Source organism: Amblyraja radiata, chromosome 4 (genome assembly GCF_010909765.2).
Source record: "Amblyraja radiata isolate CabotCenter1 chromosome 4, sAmbRad1.1.pri, whole genome shotgun sequence".
In the NCBI taxonomy this organism is placed as follows: Eukaryota; Metazoa; Chordata; class Chondrichthyes; order Rajiformes; family Rajidae; genus Amblyraja; species Amblyraja radiata.
In genome coordinates, this window is record NC_045959.1 from 117,430,757 (window position 1) to 117,448,667 (window position 17,911).

The following is a 17,911-nucleotide window of genomic DNA, read 5'->3' on the forward strand; positions in this document are numbered from 1 at the left end:
TCCCAGACTCCCCGAGGGAAAGTGCATGCTACCCCCGCGACTAGAAGCTCCACACACCGCGGCTTCAGAGTGTTATAGTCCGCGGGGCCAGCGATCAGAGCAATTCTTCTGGCGACCCCCGGCTCCGCGATCTGAGCTATAGGAAGAGATCGGCCTCAAGACAGAAAGTTATAATTTTTTTCTTACCTTTCGTCTTTATTGGGGAACCTGAAGAAACACTGCTATAAAGTGCTTGAATCACTTACATTGGCGATTCGAGCACTATAGCAGAACGGCTCGCTACGCGTGTAGATGTGGGCGCCATGACAGATGCCCATCCAAAAAAAAAACCTAATATATATGAATCCCAAAATGGCGCGCCGCAAATTACCCATGAGCCCATGACCGTACTACAGCTTTTTTGTCGAGTGGTTTATCGTGCTCCTCTATAATCTTTGGTTAGCAGTCTTGTTGTGCGTAGCCCCTTGGGCAAGAGTGACCATAATATGGTTGAGTTCTTCATTAGGATGGAGAGTGACATTGTTAATTCAGAAACAAGGGTCCTGAACTTAAAGAAAGGTGACTTTGAGGGTATGAGATGTGAATTGGCCAAGATAGACTGGCAATTGATTCTTAAAGGGTTGACGGTGGATATGCAATGGAAGGCATTTAAAAACTTCATGGCCGAACTACAACAATTGTTCATCCTAGTTTGGCAAAAGAATAAATCAGGGAAGGTAGTTCATCCGTGGATAACAAGGGAAATCAGGGATAGTATCAGAACAAAAAATGAAGCGTACAAATTAGCCAGAAAAAGCAGCCTACCAGAGGACTGGGAGAAATTCAGTCCAGCAGAGGAGGACAAAAGGCTTAATTAGGAAAGTGAAAATAGATTATGAAAGAAAACTGGCAGGGAACATAAAAACTGACTGCAAAAGTTTTTATAGATATGTGAAGAGGAAAAGATTAGTTAAAACAAATGTCGGTCCCTTGCAGTCAGAAACAGGTGAATTGATCATGGCGAACATGGACATGGCAGACCAATTGGATAACTACTTTGGTTCTCTCTTCACTAAGGAAGACATAAATAATCTGCCGGAAATAGCAAGGGACAGGGGGTTAAATGAGATGGAGGAACTGAGTGAAATCCAGGTTAGCCGAGAAGCGGTATTAGGTAAATTGAATGGATTAAAGGCCGATAAATCTCCGGGGCCAGATAAGTTGCATCCCAGAGTACTTAAGGAAGTAGCCGCAGAAATAGTGGATGCATTAGTGATAATTTTTCAAAACCCTTTAGATTCTGTAGTAGTTCCTGAGGACTGGAGGGTAGCTAATGTAACCCCGCTTTTTAAAAAGGGAGGGAGAGAGAAAACGGGGAATTACAGACCAGTTAGTCTAACATCGGTGGTGGGGAAAATTCTGGAGTCAGTTATTAAAGATGGGATAGCAGCACATTTGGAAAGTGGTGAATTCATTGGACAAAGTCAGCATGGATTTATGAAAGGTAAATCATGTCTGACGGATCTTATAGAATTTTTCGAGGATGTAACTAGTAGAGTGGATAAGGGAGAACCAGTGGATGTGTTATATCTGGACTTTCAGAAGGCTTTTGACAAGGTCCCACATAAGAGATTAGTATGCAAACTTAAAACACACGGTATTGGGGGTTCATTATTGATGTGGATAGAGAACTGGCTGGCAGACAGGAAGCAAAGAGTAGGAGTAAACGGGTCCTTTTCAGAATGGCAGGCAGTGACTAGTGGGGTACCGCAAGGCTCAGTGCTGGGTCCCCAGCTATTTACAATATATATTAATGATCTGCATGAGGGAATTGAATGCAACATCTCCAAGTTTGCGGATGACACGAAGCTGGGGGGCAGTGTTAGCTGTGAGGAGGATGCTAGGAGGCAGCAAGATGACTTGGATAGGTTGGGTGAGTGGGCAAATGCATGGCAGATGCAGTATAATGTGGATAAATGTGAGGTTATCCACTTTGGTGGCAAAAACAGGAAAGTAGACTATTATCTGAATGGTGGCCGATTAGGAAAAGGGGAGATGCAATGAGACCTGGGTTTTATGGTACACCAGTCATTGAAAGTAGGCATGCAGGTGCAGCAGGCAGTGAAGAAAGCAAAGTTAGCATTCATAGCAAAAGGATTTGAGTATAAGAGCAGGGAGGTTCTACTGCAGGTACACAAAATTGCTGGAGGAACTCAGCGGGTGCAGCAGCATCTATGGAGCGAAGGAAATAGGCGACGTTTCGGGCCGAAACCCTTCTTCAGACTGATGGGGGGTGGGGAAAGAAAGAAGGAAAAAGGGAGGAGGAGGAGCCCGAGGGCGGGCGGATAGGAGGGTGGGAGGAGACAGCTAGAGGGTGAAGGAAGGGGAGGGGACAGCACAGGCTAGCCAAATTGGGGGAATTCAATGTTGATGCCATAAGGGCGCAAGGACCCCAGACGGAATATGAGGTGCTGTTCCTCCAATTTCCGCTGTTGCTCACTCTGGCAATGGAGGAGACCCAGGACAGAGAGGTCGGATTGGGAATGGGAGGGGGAGTTGAAGTGCTGAGCCACCGGGAGGTCATGTAGGTTAAGGCGGACTGAGCGGAGGTGTTCGGCGAAACGGTCGCCCAACCTACGCTTGGTCTCACCGATGTAAATTAGCTGACATCTAGAGCAGCGGATGCAGTAGATGAGGTTGGAGGAGATACAGGTGAACCTTTGTCGCACCTGGAACGACTGCTTGGGACCTTGAATGGAGTCGAGGGGGGAGGTGAAGGGACAGGTGTTGCATTTCTTGCGGTTGCAACGGAAAGTGCCCGGGGAGGGGGTGGTGCGGGAGGGAAGGGAAGAATTGACGAGGGAGTTGCGGAGGGAGCGGTCTTTGCGGAAGGCAGACATGGGGGGAGATGGGAAGATGTGGCGAGTGGTGGGGTCACGTTGGAGGTGGCGGAAATGGTGGAGGATTATGTGTTGTATTTGCCGGCTGGTGGGGTGAAAGGTGAGGACCAGAGGGACTCTGCCCTTGTTGCGTGTGCGGGGATGGGGAGAGAGAGCAGTGTTGCGGGGTATGGATGAGACCCTGGTGTGAGCCTCATCTATGGTGGCGGAGGGGAATCCCCGTTCCCTGAAGAACGAGGACATTTCCGATGCCCTGGTACGAAATGTCTCATCCTGGGAACAGATGCGGCGTAGGCGGAGGAATTGGGAGTAGGGGATGGAGTCTTTACAGGGGGCAGGGTGGGAAGACGTGTAGTCCAGATAGCCATGTGAGTCAGTGGGTTTATAATGTATGTCGGTCAGGAGTCTGTCCCCTGCGATGGAGATGGTGAGGTCAAGGAATGGTAGGGAAGTGTCGGAAATCGTCCAGGTGTATTGGAGTGCCGGATGGAAGTTGGTGGTGAAGTGGATGAAGTCAGTCAGTTGTGTGTGGGTGCAGGAGGTGGCACCAAAGCAGTCGTCAATGTAGCGGAGGTAGAGGTCGGGGATGGGGCCCTGGTACGCATCGAACAAGGATTGTTCAACGTACCCGACAAAGAGGCAGGCGTAGCTGGGGCCCATGCGTGTGCCCATAGCTACGCCTTGTATTTGGAGGAAATGGGAGGAGTCAAATGTAAAGTTATTGAGGGTGAGGACCAACTCCGCTAAGCGGAGGAGAGTGTCAGTGGCTGGGTAAAGGTTGCTCCTCTGGTCGAGGAAGAACCGGAGGGCTTTGAGGCCATCCTGGTGGGGGATGGAGGTGTAGAGTGACCGGACATCCATGGTGAAGATGAGGGGGTGAGGGCCCAGAGAGTGGAATGCGTGGAGGCGGCGGAGAGTGTCTGAGGTGTCTAGAACATAGGTGGGGAGGGATTTGACCAAGGGGGATAGGATGGAGTCAAGGTATGTGGAGATGAGTTCGGTGGGGCATGAACACGCAGAGACAATGGGTCTGCCGGGAGAGCCGGGTTTGTGGATTTTGGGGAGAAGGTAAAAACGGGCCGTGCGGGGCTGGGGAACGATGAGTTTGGAGGCTTGGTCAGGTAGGGCGTGGGAATTGATGAAGTCGGTGATGGTGCTAGAAATGGTGGCCTGGTGCTCGTCAGTGGGGTCATGGTCCAAGGGTAAGTAGGAGGAGGTGTCCGAGAGTTGGCGCGTGGCCTCAGCTTTGTAGAGATCGACGCGCCAGACTTCCACGGCACCTCCCTTGTCGGCTGGTTTGATGACCCAGTCTGGGTTTTTGCGGAGAGATTCGATGGCAGTGCGTTCAGAGGTTGTACAGGGTCTTGGTGAGACCACACCTAGAGTATTGCGTACAGTTTTGGTCTCCTAATCTGAGGAAACACATTGTTGCCATAGAGGGAGTACAGAGAAGGTTCACCAGACTGATTGCTGGGATGTCAGGACTTTCATATGAAGAAAGACTGGATAGACTCGGCTTGTACACGCTAGAATTTAGAAGATTGAGGTGGGATCTTATAGAAATGTACAAAATTCTTAAGGGGTTGGACAGGCTAGATGCAGGAAGATTATTCCCGATGTTCGGGAAGTCCAGAACTAGTGGTCACAGTTTAAGGATAAGAGGGAAGTCTTTTAGGACCGAGATGAGAAAATCATTTTTTACACAGAGTGGTGAATCTGTGGAATTCTCTGCCACAGAAGGTAGTTGAGGCCAGTTCATTGGCTATATGTAAGAGGGAGTTCGATGTGGCCCTTGTGGCTAAAGGGATCAGGGGGTATGGAGGGAAGGCAGGGATGGGATACTGAGTTGGATGATCAGCCATGATCATGTTGAATGGCGGTGCAGGCTCGAAGGGCCGAATGGCCTACTCCTGCACCTATTTTCTATGTTTCTATGAGCTGCAGAAATAAGGAGAGAAGGCGCATCATTTCAGGTTTTATACCAGTAAAGGTTCACTTTGATTGGAAAGAAGAGAAATGATAGCGAGAAATGGCACGTGCTCCTGATTTTGTATGTTTGGATTGAGGTGAAAACTAACTGCCGATGGGAATTGGGTGTGAATACAGCAATGCCCGACCAGAAGGAAGGACTGATGCATGGAGAGGTCTTTCAAAACAATGTGCACAGCAAGACAACGAGCCAGGTCGGAGTCGAACCTACAATCTTCTCATTCGTAGTCAGACGCGTTATCCATTGCACCACTGGCCCAAGCTATTGAGGGGAGTTTGCAGATGCATGGGTGTTCATGTTACAGCAGGTACCCAGACAGTACGCAGACATTGTTTTTGATGTTTCTCGGTGTGTTTTTTGTGGGGGTGGAGTGGGGGGGTAATGGGGAAACCGCTTTGGTCGCCTCCTCCATGGAGAGGCGACTTTGTTCAGGTCGCCTCCCCCGTGGCCTAACAGCAAGGATCGGCGCAGCCTTTCCCGGAGACGCGCCCGGGGCTTCAGCGGCGGGCGTAGTGCGGACTCGGCGTTGAGCGGGCGAGCCCTCGCTGGAGGGGAGCGCTCCGTTTCGCTGGCCCGCGGCAGCCGGCAGCCTGAAGCCACGGTCTGCAGAGCTCCAGCTGGCACAGCGTCTACAGCCCCGGGATCCCTCGTGGGGGACCCGGGAGGAAAAAGCTCCGAATGCCGGCCCGCGGCCAACTTCTACCGCGGGCCCGACGTGAACTTACCATCACCCCTGCAGGGGAGCTTCGATCGCCGGCCCTGCAGTCTGCGGTGCTTCTGGCTGCGGCGCAAATTTTAAAACTTCGACCGCCAGCCTGCGGCCTACACCAGCCTGAAGCCGTGGTCTCCGGTGGGGAAGTGCCGATCCTGGACTAACCTGGATTTTTACCTTGTCCTTTATCATCTGGATGCCCGCAGCGACGGCTGCGGAGGGTTGAGGTCGCGATCACGGGGGAAATGGAGGAGGACTGGCCAATTTCTGTGCCTTCCACCATAGTGATTAATGCTGTGGTGGATGTTTGTGTTACATTTTTACTGTGTTTGTGTGTTCTTTATCATTGTACCGCTGCTGACAAATTCATTTCACTTGCACTTTATGTGCAATGTGACGAATGAAACTGATTGATTGATTGATTGATTGAGTTGGCAGCGAAGGGCAAAATGTTAATGACAAAGAAAGAAAACAGACAAGCTTGCTGGTGGCTTTCCTTCGATAGCTCAGTTGGTAGAGGGGAGGACTGTAGTGGAAACATGGTCATCCTTAGGTCGCTGGTTCAATTGTGGCTCGAAAGAGCTGCTCACCTTTTGTTGCGTTCAGCACCATTTCCCTCAAAGCCCAGCAGCGAAGATGGCAAGAGCTGGTCTCCATGTGATCTCTGGCAACTGAGCACAAGGATTGCACCAGCATTGCACCAGCATCAAACCTCTGAATACTCAAGGCTTGTCTAGCACAGCATGTACTCCAGTGTGTGAAACTATTGTAATAGTAACACCAACCACAGATTTGATTGGTCATGAAGCAGTAAGAAACTTGCACACTCTCCCCTTATTTGCTCTCAGCTGGATAAGATAGTATGCCGGTATGCATAAACTGTCAGCAAAATGTGTGGTGACACATTACATTGAGAGGTAATCGGCTGAGGTATTAAACAGACATATGAATATCTGAAGAAGGGTCTCGACCTGAAAATTCGCCTATTTCCATCGCTCCATAGATGCTGCCTCACCCACTGAGTTTCTCCAGCATTTTTGTCTGCCTGTGAATACCGATAAAGTTACTTGCAGAATTCCAGTGGCGATGTGAGGGTGAGTGAAGAAGATGGAGAATGGCAAAATTGCAGGGGAATTAGCTCAAATGGTAGAGCGCTCGCTTTGCATGCGAGAGGTAACGGGATCGATGCCCGCATTCTCCATTGGATTTTGAATGCAGGGGCCATCCGGTCTCTGTTTTCAAGAAGGTACTGCAGATGCTGGAAGATCGAAGGTACACAAAAATGCTGGAGAAACTCAGCGGGTGCAGCAGCATCTATGGAGCGAAGGAAATGGGCGACGTTTCGGGCCGAAACCCTTCTTCAGACTGATGGGGGTGGGGGGGAGAAGGAAGGAAAAAGGGAGGAGGAGGAGTCCGAGGGCGGGGGGATGGGAGGAGACAGCTCGATGGTTAAGGAAGGGGAGGAGACAGCAAGGGCTAGCAAAACTGGGAGAATTCAACGTTCATGCCATCCGGACGCAAGCAACCACGCGGAATATGAGGTGCTGTTCCTCCAATTTCCAGGGTCTTCCCACCCTGCCCCCTGTAAAGACTCCATCCCCTACTCCCAATTCCTCCGCCTACGCCGCATCTGTTCCCAGGATGAGACATTCCACACCAGGGTATCGGAAATGTCCTCGTTCTTCAGGGAACGGGGATTCCCCTCCGCCAACATGGATGAGGCTCGCACCAGGGTCTCATCCATACCCCGCAACACTGCTCTCTCTCCCCATCCCCGCACTCGCAACAAGGGCAGAGTCCCCCTAGTCCTCACCTTTCACCCCACCAGCCGGCAAATACAACAAATAATCCTCCGCCATTTCCGCCACCTCCAACGTGACCCCACCACTCGCCACATCTTCCCATCTCCCCCTATGTCTGCCTTCCGCAAAGACCGCTCCCTCCGCAACTCCCTTGTCAATTCTTCCCTTCCCTCCCGTACCACCCCCTCCCCGGGCAGTTTCCGTTGCAACCGCAGGAAATGCAAAACCTGTCCCTTCACCTCCCCCCTCGACTCCATTCAAGGATCCAAGCAGTCGTTCCAGGTGCGACAAAGGTTCACCTGTATCTCCTCCAACCTCATCTACTGCATCCGCTGCTCTAGATGTCAGCTGATTTACATCGGGGAGACTAAGCGGAGGTTGGGCGATCATTTCGCCGAACACCTCCGCTCAGTCCGCAATAACCTGCCTGAACTCCCCCTCACATTCCCAATCCGACCTCTCTGTCCTGGGTCTCCTCCATTGCCAGAGTGAGCAACACCGGCAATTGGAGGAACAGCACTCATATTCCGCCTGGGTTGCTTGCGTCCGGATGGCATGAACGTTGAATTCTCCCAGTTTTGCTAGCCCTTGCTGTCTCCTCCACTTCCTTAACCCTCGAGCTGTCTCCTCCCATCCTCCCGCACTAGGGCTCCTCCTCCTCTCTTTTTCCTTCCTTCTCCCCCCCACCCCCGTCAGTCTGAAGAAGGGTTTCGGCCCGAAACGACGCCCATTTTATTTCGCTCCATAGATGCTGCTGCACCTGCTGAGTTTCTCCAGCATTTTTGTGTACCTGCCATCCGGTCTCTTGCTTGATACATGTACATTCTGAAGTGCAGAAACGAAGAGAGAATGCGCATCATGTCAGGTTTTGCATCAGTGAAGAAATGATGGTCCTCATTGATTTGAAAGATAAGACGAGATCAAGAGAAATAGCAAGTGCTCCTGATATCGTGTGTGAGGATTGAGGTGAGAACTATCTGCCTACGAGAATTGGGTGTGAATAAAGCAATGCCCGACCAGAAGGGTCCCAAGAAGGGAGTGTTAAGTTTTGACAAAATTCCAACATTTTCATGAAATACTTTGGGTATCAATGCTGTGGTCACTCCCTGGTATGAAAAAGTTGACCTTTGGGTTCATCTTAATTCGTTCACCTCACACCTGGATAAGGGAGTGATGCTACTTTGTACAACGTGCCAGACATGAGACAGCGAAGGGCAACATATTAAAGGCAATGAAGGAAACCAGACAAGCTTGCTGGTGGCTTTCCTTCGATAGCTCAGTTGGAAGAGCGGATGACTGTAGTGGAAACATGGTCATCCTTAGGTCGCTGGTTCAATTCCGGCTCTAAGGAGCTGCTGACCTTTTGTTACACTCTGCACCATTTCCCGCACAGCCCAGCAGCGAAGACGGAACGAGCTGGTCTCCATCTGACCTCTGGCAACTGACCACAAGGATTGCACCAGCATCAAATAGGTATGTTACAAAACTTACCTTCAGCGGCGCTGCAGTTCTGCCACTGCCCGTGTGCACGACTTTGGCGTCTTTGAGAGGGGGGCGGGTTTAAAATGCGATTGTTCTGCAGACTATTCAAATCGATCTCTGTCAGGCTGTTTAATTGCTAAAGAAAAATCACTTCGACTGCCATTTTATTAAATTTATTAAAATTTGCGCTGGATAATTTAATTGTTGCAGTAAAATTAAAATCATCTTCAAATGACGTCAACGCCGACAACGGGACGGATCTCACGTAGGGGACAAGGCAAGGTATGCCGTTTATTTTTTCATATAAACTTGCTTCTTAGGATGCCTTTAATCAAAATTTCAGGTTGCGAAAATGTGATTATGTAAATATACGAACCGGCAGTATTTTCCTGCCGATATGGGGTTTAAATTCACTGCAACCGCAACGTTCCAAACCAGCGCGTTCCACAAAATCCCACTTGCAAGATGATTTAAATGGCCTTTAATTTACAGGAATTAAACACTAAATTCCTTCAATTTGGCCTATAAACTCATGACAATGAGATTTAAAATCATGCTTATATTGTGAATTCTTGTGTGAATGTTATTTGGACACGGGCTTTTTAAAAAGTTAATCTTTTCTTAAGAAATGGATAGATGTTTAGATCGAGTAATTGAATTTTGTAATTAGCTACAATTGGGTAACTAACTAATTATATGCTTTAATTTCAGGTCATCCAAGTACGATTGTTTCAGATTTGTTTCAGAATGCTTCAATCTATAATAACTGAACATTTCATTCAGTTCTCTTAATTTTTAAGTAAGTTATGAGCTTTTGACTGTCCTCGATCACAGCTTTTGTGTTAAGTCAAAGAAAAAGCAATGCTAATTTCCGAGTATGAAAATTGCCATAACTTTTTTAATACTGAAGATATGAAAGTGAATTAGGTGTCAAATTAAACTTGTGTTTATGCTTTATCTGATGGGATAAATTGCAGACTTGATTTTTTAAATCTCAAAATTTTGTAACATTGCTACATCAAACTTCTGAATATTCAAGGCTTGTCTAGCACAGCATGTTCTTCAGAGTGCTATGCTGTTGAAATAGTAACACCAAGCACGGATTTGAATGGTCATGATACAGTACGAATCTGGGACACTCTCCTTGAGCAGCGACTGTACATAATAACAGCTGACAAGCAAAGCATTAAGTAACCCTTCATCATGCCTGTGTGTGCAGTTTGCACAAGGTTCTCTGCAGTTGCATCACCACACCAGCAGGGAGTGCTAAGTTCTGACATAATTCCAACATTTTCATAATATTCTTTGGCTAATAGTGTTGTGGCCACTCCCTTGTATGAAAAAGTTGCCCCTTGGGTTCACCTTAATTCATTCATTTCTCGCCTGGATAAGGGAGTGATGCGATTTTGCATAATGTGTCACCGTAATGTTTGGTGGAAGAGTAAGAGTTTACGTTGAGTGATAATACGCTGAGGTATTGGACAGACATCTGAATATTGATAAAGTTACTTGCAGAATTGCAGTTGCGCTGTGGTGGATCGTGAAGAAGACGGAGAAGTGCAGGGGAATTAGCTCAAATGGTAGAGCGCTCGCTTAGCATGTGAGAGGTAGCGGGATCGATGCCCGCATTCTCCATTGGTCTTTTGGATGCAGGTGTTGTGCCAGTCTCTTGCTTGATACATGTACATGCTGAGCTGCAGAAATGAGGAGAGAAGGCGCATCATGTCAGGTTTTGCACCAGTGAAGGTTCACTTTGATTGGAAAGAAGAGAAATGATAGCGAGAAATGGCACGTGCTCCAGATTTTGTATGTGTGGATTGAGGTGAAAACTAACTGCCTATGAGAATTGGGTGTGAATAAAGCAATGCCCGACCAGAAGGAAGGACTGATGCCATGGAGAGGTCTTTCAAAACAATGTGCACAGCAAGACAACGAGCCAGGTAGGAGTCGAACCTACAATCTTCTGATTCGTAGTCAGACGCGTTATCCATTGCGCCACTGGCCCAAGCTGTTGAGGGGAGTTTGCAGATGCAAGGGTGTTCATGCTACAGCAGGTACCCAGACAGCAGGCAGTGAAGGGCAAGGCAAGGCAAGGCAACTTTATTTATATAACACATTTCATACACGAGGCAGACTCAAAGTGCTTCACATAAAAACATGTCATACAATAAAATGAAATAATAAAATGAAATAAAATAAAAGAACGAAAAGAAAAGAAAAGCAAAACTAAAAATGCATTATAAAAAGTGCAAAAGTTAAAAGTGCAATGTAGTAAAGATTTAGCTGAAAGCTAAAGGAAACATCAAAGTTTTCAGTCTTGTTTTAAAATTGGTCAAAGTTGAGGCAAGTCTTAAATCTTCAGGAAGTTTATTCCAGCTATTTGTTGCATAGTAACGAAATCCTGCTTTCCCATGTTTTGTATTTACTCTGGGAATCACGAACAGATTGGTTTCAGGAGATCTTAGCGGTCTAGAAGGCTTATATAGTGGAAGCATGTCAGTGATATACTTTGGTCCTAAACCATGTAGTGATTTATAGGTGAGCAGCAGGATTTTAAATGTTAAAGACAAACAAAGAAAACAGACAAGCTTGCTGGTGGCTTTCCTTCGATAGCTCAGTTGGTAGAGTGGAGGACTTTAGTGGAAACATGGTCATCCTAGGTCGCTGGTTCAATTGTGGCGTGAAAGAGCTGCTCACCTTTTGTTGCGTTCAGCGCCATTTCCCTCAAAGCCCAGCAGCGAAGATGGCAAGAGCTGGTCTCCATGTGACCTCTGGCAACTGAGCACAAGGATTGCACCAGCATTGCACCAGCATCAAACCTCTGAATACTCAAGGCTTGTGTCGCACAGCATGTACTCCAGTGTGGGAAACTATTGTAATAGTAACACCAACCACAGATTTGATTGGTCATGAAGCAGTAAGAAACTTGCACACTCTCCCCTGATTTGCTCTCAGCTGAATAAGATAGTATGCCGGTATGCATAAAGTGTCAGCAAAATGTGTGGTGACACTTTACGTTGAGAGGTAATCGGCTGAGGTATTAAACAGACATATGAATATCTGAAGAAGGGTCTCGACCTGAAAATTCGCCTATTTCCTTCGCTCCATAGATGCTGCCTCACCCACTGAGATTCTCCAGCATTTTTGTCTGCCTGTGAATATCGATACTTGCAGAATTCCAGTGGCGATGTGAGGGTGAGTGAAGAAGATGGAGAATGGCAAAATTGCAGGGGAATTAGCTCAAATGGTAGAGCGCTCGCTTTGCATGCGAGAGGTAGCGGGATCGATGCCCGCATTCTCCATTGGATTTTGAATGCAGGTGCCATCCGGTCTCTTGCTTGATATTATGAGGTGCAGAAACGAAGAGAGAATGCGCATCATGTCAGGTTTTGCATCAATGAAGAAATGATGGTCCACATTGATTTGAAAGATAAGATGGGATAAAGAGAAATAGCAAGTGCTCCTGATATCGTGTGTGAGGATTGAGGCGAGAACTATCTGCCGACGAGAATTGGGTGTGAATAAAGCAATGCCCGACCAGAAGGGTCCCAAGAAGGGAGTGTTAAGTTTTGACAAAATTCCAACATTTTCATGAAATACTTTGGGTATCAATGCTGTGGTCACTCCCTGGTATGAAAAAGTTGACCTTTGGGTTCATCTTAATTCGTTCACCTCACACCTGGATAAGGTAGTGATGCTACTTTGTACAACGTGCCAGACATGAGACAGCGAAGGGCAACATATTAAAGGCAATGAAGGAAACCAGACAAGCTTGCTGGTGGCTTTCCTTCGATAGCTCAGTTGGTAGAGCGGAGGACTGTAGTGGAAACATGGTCATCCTTAGGTCGCTGGTTCAATTCCGGCTCGAAGGAGCTGCTCACCTTTTGTTACGTTCAGCACCATTTCCCGCACAGTCCAGCAGCGAAGACGGAATGAGCTGGTCTCCATCTGACCTCTGGCAACTGACCACAAGGATTGCACAAGCATCAAACCTCTGAATATTCAAGGTTTGTCTAGCACAGCATGTACTTCAGAGCGCTATGCTGTTGAAATGGTAACACCACCTACAGATTTAAATGGTCATGATGCAGTAAGAATCTGGGACACTCTCCTTGTAGCGACTGTACATAATAATAGCTGACAAGCAAAGCATTAAGAAACCCTTCATCATGCCTGTGTGTGCAGTTTGCGCAAGGTGTCCATCTGTTTTCTGCAGTTGCATCACCACACCAGCAGGGAGTGCTAAATTCTGACACAATTCCAACATTTTCATAAAATTCTTTGGCTAATAATGCTGTGGCCACTTCCTTGCATGAAAAAGTTGCCCCTTGGGTTCACCTTAATTCATTCATTTCTCGACTGGATCAGAGAGTGATGCGATTTTGCATAATGTGTCACCGTAATGTTTGGTGGAAGAGTAAGAGTTTACGTTGAGTGATAATATGCTGAGGTATTGGACAGACATCTGAATATTGATAAAGTTACTTGCGGAATTTCAGTTGCGCTGTGGTGGATCGTGAAGATGACGGAGAAGTGCAGGGGAATTAGCTCAAATGGTTGAGTGCTCGCTTAGCATGTGAGAGGTAGCGGGATCGATGCCCGCATTCTCCATTGGTCTTTTGGATGCAGGTGTTGTGCCAGTCTCTTGCTTGATACATGTACATGCTGAGCTGCAGAAATGAGGAGAGAAGGCGCATCATGTCAGGTTTTGCACCAGTGAAGGTTCACTTTGATTGGAAAGAAGAGAAATGATAGCGAGAAATGGCACGTGCTCCTGATTTTGTATGTGTGGATTGAGGTGAAAACTAACTGCCTATGAGAATTGGGTTTGAAGAAAGCAATGCCTGACCAGAAGGAAGGACTGATGCCATGGAGAGGTCTTTCAAAACCATGTGCACTGCAAGACAACGAGCCAGGTAGGAGTCGAACCTACAATCTTCTGATTCGTAGTCAGACACGTTATCCATTACGCCACTGGCCCAAGCTGTTGAGGGGAGTTTGCAGATGCAAGGGTGTTCATGCTACAGCAGGTACCCTGACCATAGGCAGCGAAGGGCAACATGTTAATGACAAAGAAAGAAAACAGACAAGCTTGCTGGTGGCTTTCCTTCGATAGCTCAGTTGGTAGAGCGGAGAACTGTCGTGGAAACATGGTCATCCTTAGGTCGCTGGTTCAATTGTGGCTCAAAAGAGCTGCTCACCTTTTGTTGCGTTTAGCACCATTTTCCTCAAAGCCCAGCAGCGAAGATGGCAAGAGCTGGTCTCCATGTGACCTCTGGAAACTGAGCACAAGGATTGCACCAGCATCAAACCTCTGAATACTCAAGGCTTGTCAAGCACAGCATGTACTCCAGTGTGTGAAACCGTTGTAATAGTAACACCAACCACAGATTTGATTGGTCATGAAGCAGTAAGAAACTTGCACACTCTCCCCTGATTTGCTCTCAGCTGGATAAGATAGTATGCCGGTATGCATAAACTGTCAGCAAAATGTGTGGTGACACATTACGTTGAGACGTAATCGGCTGAGGTATTAAACAGACATATGAATATCTGAAGAAGAGTCTCGAACTGAAAATTCGCCTATTTCCTTCGCTCCATAGATGCTGCCTCACCCACTGAGTTTCTCCAGCATTTTTGTCTGCCTGTGAATACCGATAAAGTTACTTGCAGATTTCCAGTGGCGATGTGAGGGTGAGTGAAGAAGATGGTGAATGGCAAAATTGCTGGGGAATTAGCTCAAATGGTAGAGCGCTCGCTTTGCATGCGAGAGGTAGCGGGATCGATGCCCGCATTCTCCATTGGATTTTGAATGCAGGGGCCATCCGGTCTCTTGCTTGATACATGTACATTCTGAGGTGCAGAAACAAAGCGAGAATGCACATCATGTCAGGTTTTGCATCAGTGAAGCAATGATGGTCCACATTGATTTGAAAGATAAGACGAGATAAAGAGAAATAGCAAGTGCTCCTGATATCGTGTGTGAGGATTGAGGTGAGAACAACCTGCGTACGAGAATTGGGTGTGAATAAAGCAATGCCCGACCAGAAGGGTCCCCAGAAGGGAGTGTTATGTTTTGACAATATTCCAACATTTTCATGAAATACTTTGGGTATCAATGCTGTGGTCACTCCCTGGTATGAAAAAGTTGACCCTTGGGTTCATCTTAATTCATTCACCTCTCACCTGGATAAGAGAGTGATGCTACTTTGTACAACGTGCCAGACATGAGACAGCGAAGGGCAACATATTAAAGGCAATGAAGGAAACCAGACAGGCTTGCTGGTGGCTTTCCTTCGATAGCTCAGTTGGAAGAGCGGAGGACTGTAGTGGAAACATGGTCATCCTTAGGTCGCTGGTTCAATTCCGGCTCTAAGGTGCTGCTCTCCTTTTGTTACGCTCTGCACCATTTCCCGCACAGCCCAGCAGCAAAGACGGAACGAGCTGGTCTCCATCTGACCTCTGGCAACTGACCACAAGGATTGCACCAGCATCAAATGGGTATGTTACAAACCTTACCTTCAGCGGCGCTGCAGTTCTGCCACTGCCCGTGTGCACGACTTTGGCGCCTTTGAGAGGGGGGCGGGTTTAAAATGCGATTTTTCTGCAGCCTATTCAAATCGATCTCTGTCAGGCTGTTTAGTTGCTAAAGAAAAATCACTTCGACTGCCGTTTTATTAAATTTATTAAAATTAGCGCTGGATAATTTAATTGTAGTAAAATTAAAATCATCTTCAAATGCCGTCAACGCCGACAACGGGACGGATCTCACGTAGGGGACAAGGCAAGGTATGCCGTTTATTTTTTCATATAAACTTGCTTCTTAGGATGCCTTTAATCAAAATTTCAGGTTGCGAAAATGTGATTATGTAAATATACGAACCGGCAGTATTTTCCTGCCGATATGGGGTTTAAATTCACTGCAACCGCAACGTTCCAAACCAGAGCGTTCCACAAAATCCCACTCGCAAGATGATTTAAATGGCCTTTAATTTACAGGAATTAAACACTAAATTCCTTCCATTTGGCCTATAAACTCATGACAATGAGATTTAAAATCATGCTTATATTGTGAATTCTTGTGTGAATGTTATTTGGACAGGCTTTTTAAAAATGTTAATCTATTCTTAAGAAATGGATAGATGTTTAGATCTAGTAATTCAATGTTGTAATTAGTAACAATTGGTTAACTAACTAATTATATGCTTTAATTTCAGGTCATCCAAGTAAGTGTTTCATATTTGTTTCAGAATGCTTCAATCTATAATAACTGAAAATTTCATTCAGTTCTCTTAATTTTTAAGAAAGGTATGGGCTTTTGACTGTCCTCGATCACAGCTTTTGTGTTAAGAATGGAAAAGCAATAGGGAACAAGATGCTAATTTCCGAGTATGAAAATGGCCATAACTTTTTTAATACTGAAGATATGAAAGTGAATTAGGTGTCAACTTAAACGTCTTTTTATGCTTTTATCTGATGGGATAAATTGCAGACTTGATTTTTAAAATCTCAAAATTTTGTAACATTGCTACATCAAACTTCTGAATATTCAAGGCTTGTCTAGCACAGCATGTACTTCAGAGTGCTATGCTGTTGAAATAGTAACACCAAGCACGGATTTGAATGGTCATGATACAGTAAGAATCTGGGACACTCTCCTTGGGTAGCGACTGTACATAATAACAGCTGACAAGCAAAGCATTAAGAAACCCTACATCATGCCTGTGTGTGCAGTTTGCATAAGGTTCTCTGCAGTTGCATCACCACACCAGCAGGGAGTGCTAAGTTCTGACACAATTCCAACATTTTCATAAAATTCTTTGGCTAATAATGCCGTGGCCACTCCCTTGTATCAAAAAGTTGCCCCTTGGGTTCACCTTAATTCATTCATTTTTCGCCTGGATCAGGGAGTGATGCGATTTTGCATAATGTGTCACCAGAATATTTGGTGGAAGAGTAAGAGTTTACGTTGAGTGATAATATGCTGAGGTATTGGACAGACATCTGAATATTGATAAAGTTACTTGCAGAATTGCAGTTGCGCTGTGCTGGATCGTGAAGAAGACGGAGAAGTGCAGGGGAATTAGCTCAAATGGTAGAGCGCTCGCTTAGCATGTGAGAGGTAGCGTGATCGATGCCCGCATTCTCCATTGGTCTTTTGGATGCAGGTGTTGTGCCGGTCTCTTGCTTGATACATGTACATGCTGAGCTGCAGAAATGAGGAGAGAAGGCGCATCATGTCAGGTTTTGCAGCAGTGAAGGTTCACTTTGATTGGAAAGAAGAGAAATGATAGCGAGAAATGGCACGTGCTCCTGATTTTGTATGTGTGGATTGAGGTGAAAACTAACTGCCTATGAGAATTGGGTGTGAATAAAGCAATGCCCGACCAGAAGGAAGGACTGATGCCATGGAGAGGTCTTTCAAAACAATGTGCACAGCAAGACAACGAGCCAGGTAGGAGTCGAACCTACAATCTTCTGATTCGTAGCCAGACTTATTATCCATTGCGCCACTGGCCCAAGCTATTGAGGGGAGTTTGCAGATGCAAGGGTGTTCATGTTACAGCAGGTACTCAGACAGTAGGCAGCGAAGGGCAAAATGTTAATGACAGAGAAATAAAACAGACAAGCTTGCTGGTGGCTTTCCTTTGATAGCTCAGTTGGTAGTGGGGAGGACTGTGGTGGAAACATGGTCATCCTTAGGTCGCTGGTTCAATTGTGGCTCGAAAGAGCTGCTCACCTTTTGTTGCATTCAGCACCATTTCCCTCAAAGCCCAGCAGCGAAGATGGCAAGAGCTGGTCTCCATGTGATCTCTGGCAACTGAGCACAAGGATTGCACCAGCATTGCACCAGCATCAAACCTCTGAATACTCAAGGCTTGTCTAGCACAACATGTACTCCAGTGTGTGAAACTATTGTAATAGTAACACCAACCACAGATTTGATTGGTCATGAAGCAGTAAGAAACTTGCACACTCTCCCCTGATTTGCTCTCAGCTGGATAAGATAGTATGCCGGTATGCATAAAATGTCAGCAAAATGTGT

General features: G+C 46.6%; 8 non-coding genes across 8 annotated transcripts; 6 read left to right on the plus strand and 2 right to left on the minus strand.

The window, feature by feature from the left end:
* The first annotated feature begins 6,709 nt into the window (after positions 1-6,709).
* On the plus strand, positions 6,710-6,782 carry trnaa-ugc. The gene has a single exon. It is a non-coding gene; the product is annotated as a tRNA-Ala (tRNA).
* Positions 6,783-10,427: 3,645 nt separating this feature from the next.
* On the plus strand, positions 10,428-10,500 carry trnaa-agc. The gene has a single exon. It is a non-coding gene; the product is annotated as a tRNA-Ala (tRNA).
* A 297-nt stretch (positions 10,501-10,797) lies between these two features.
* Positions 10,798-10,870, minus strand: trnar-acg. Its single transcript has one exon. It is a non-coding gene; the product is annotated as a tRNA-Arg (tRNA).
* A 1,224-nt stretch (positions 10,871-12,094) lies between these two features.
* On the plus strand, positions 12,095-12,167 carry trnaa-ugc. Its single transcript has one exon. It is a non-coding gene; the product is annotated as a tRNA-Ala (tRNA).
* A 484-nt stretch (positions 12,168-12,651) lies between these two features.
* On the plus strand, positions 12,652-12,737 carry trnay-gua. Its single transcript is given in 2 exon segments — positions 12,652-12,688; positions 12,702-12,737. It is a non-coding gene; the product is annotated as a tRNA-Tyr (tRNA).
* A 1,036-nt stretch (positions 12,738-13,773) lies between these two features.
* On the minus strand, positions 13,774-13,846 carry trnar-acg. Its single transcript has one exon. It is a non-coding gene; the product is annotated as a tRNA-Arg (tRNA).
* A 747-nt stretch (positions 13,847-14,593) lies between these two features.
* Positions 14,594-14,666, plus strand: trnaa-ugc. Its single transcript has one exon. It is a non-coding gene; the product is annotated as a tRNA-Ala (tRNA).
* A 492-nt stretch (positions 14,667-15,158) lies between these two features.
* On the plus strand, positions 15,159-15,244 carry trnay-gua. Its single transcript is given in 2 exon segments — positions 15,159-15,195; positions 15,209-15,244. It is a non-coding gene; the product is annotated as a tRNA-Tyr (tRNA).
* Positions 15,245-17,911: the final 2,667 nt, after the last annotated feature.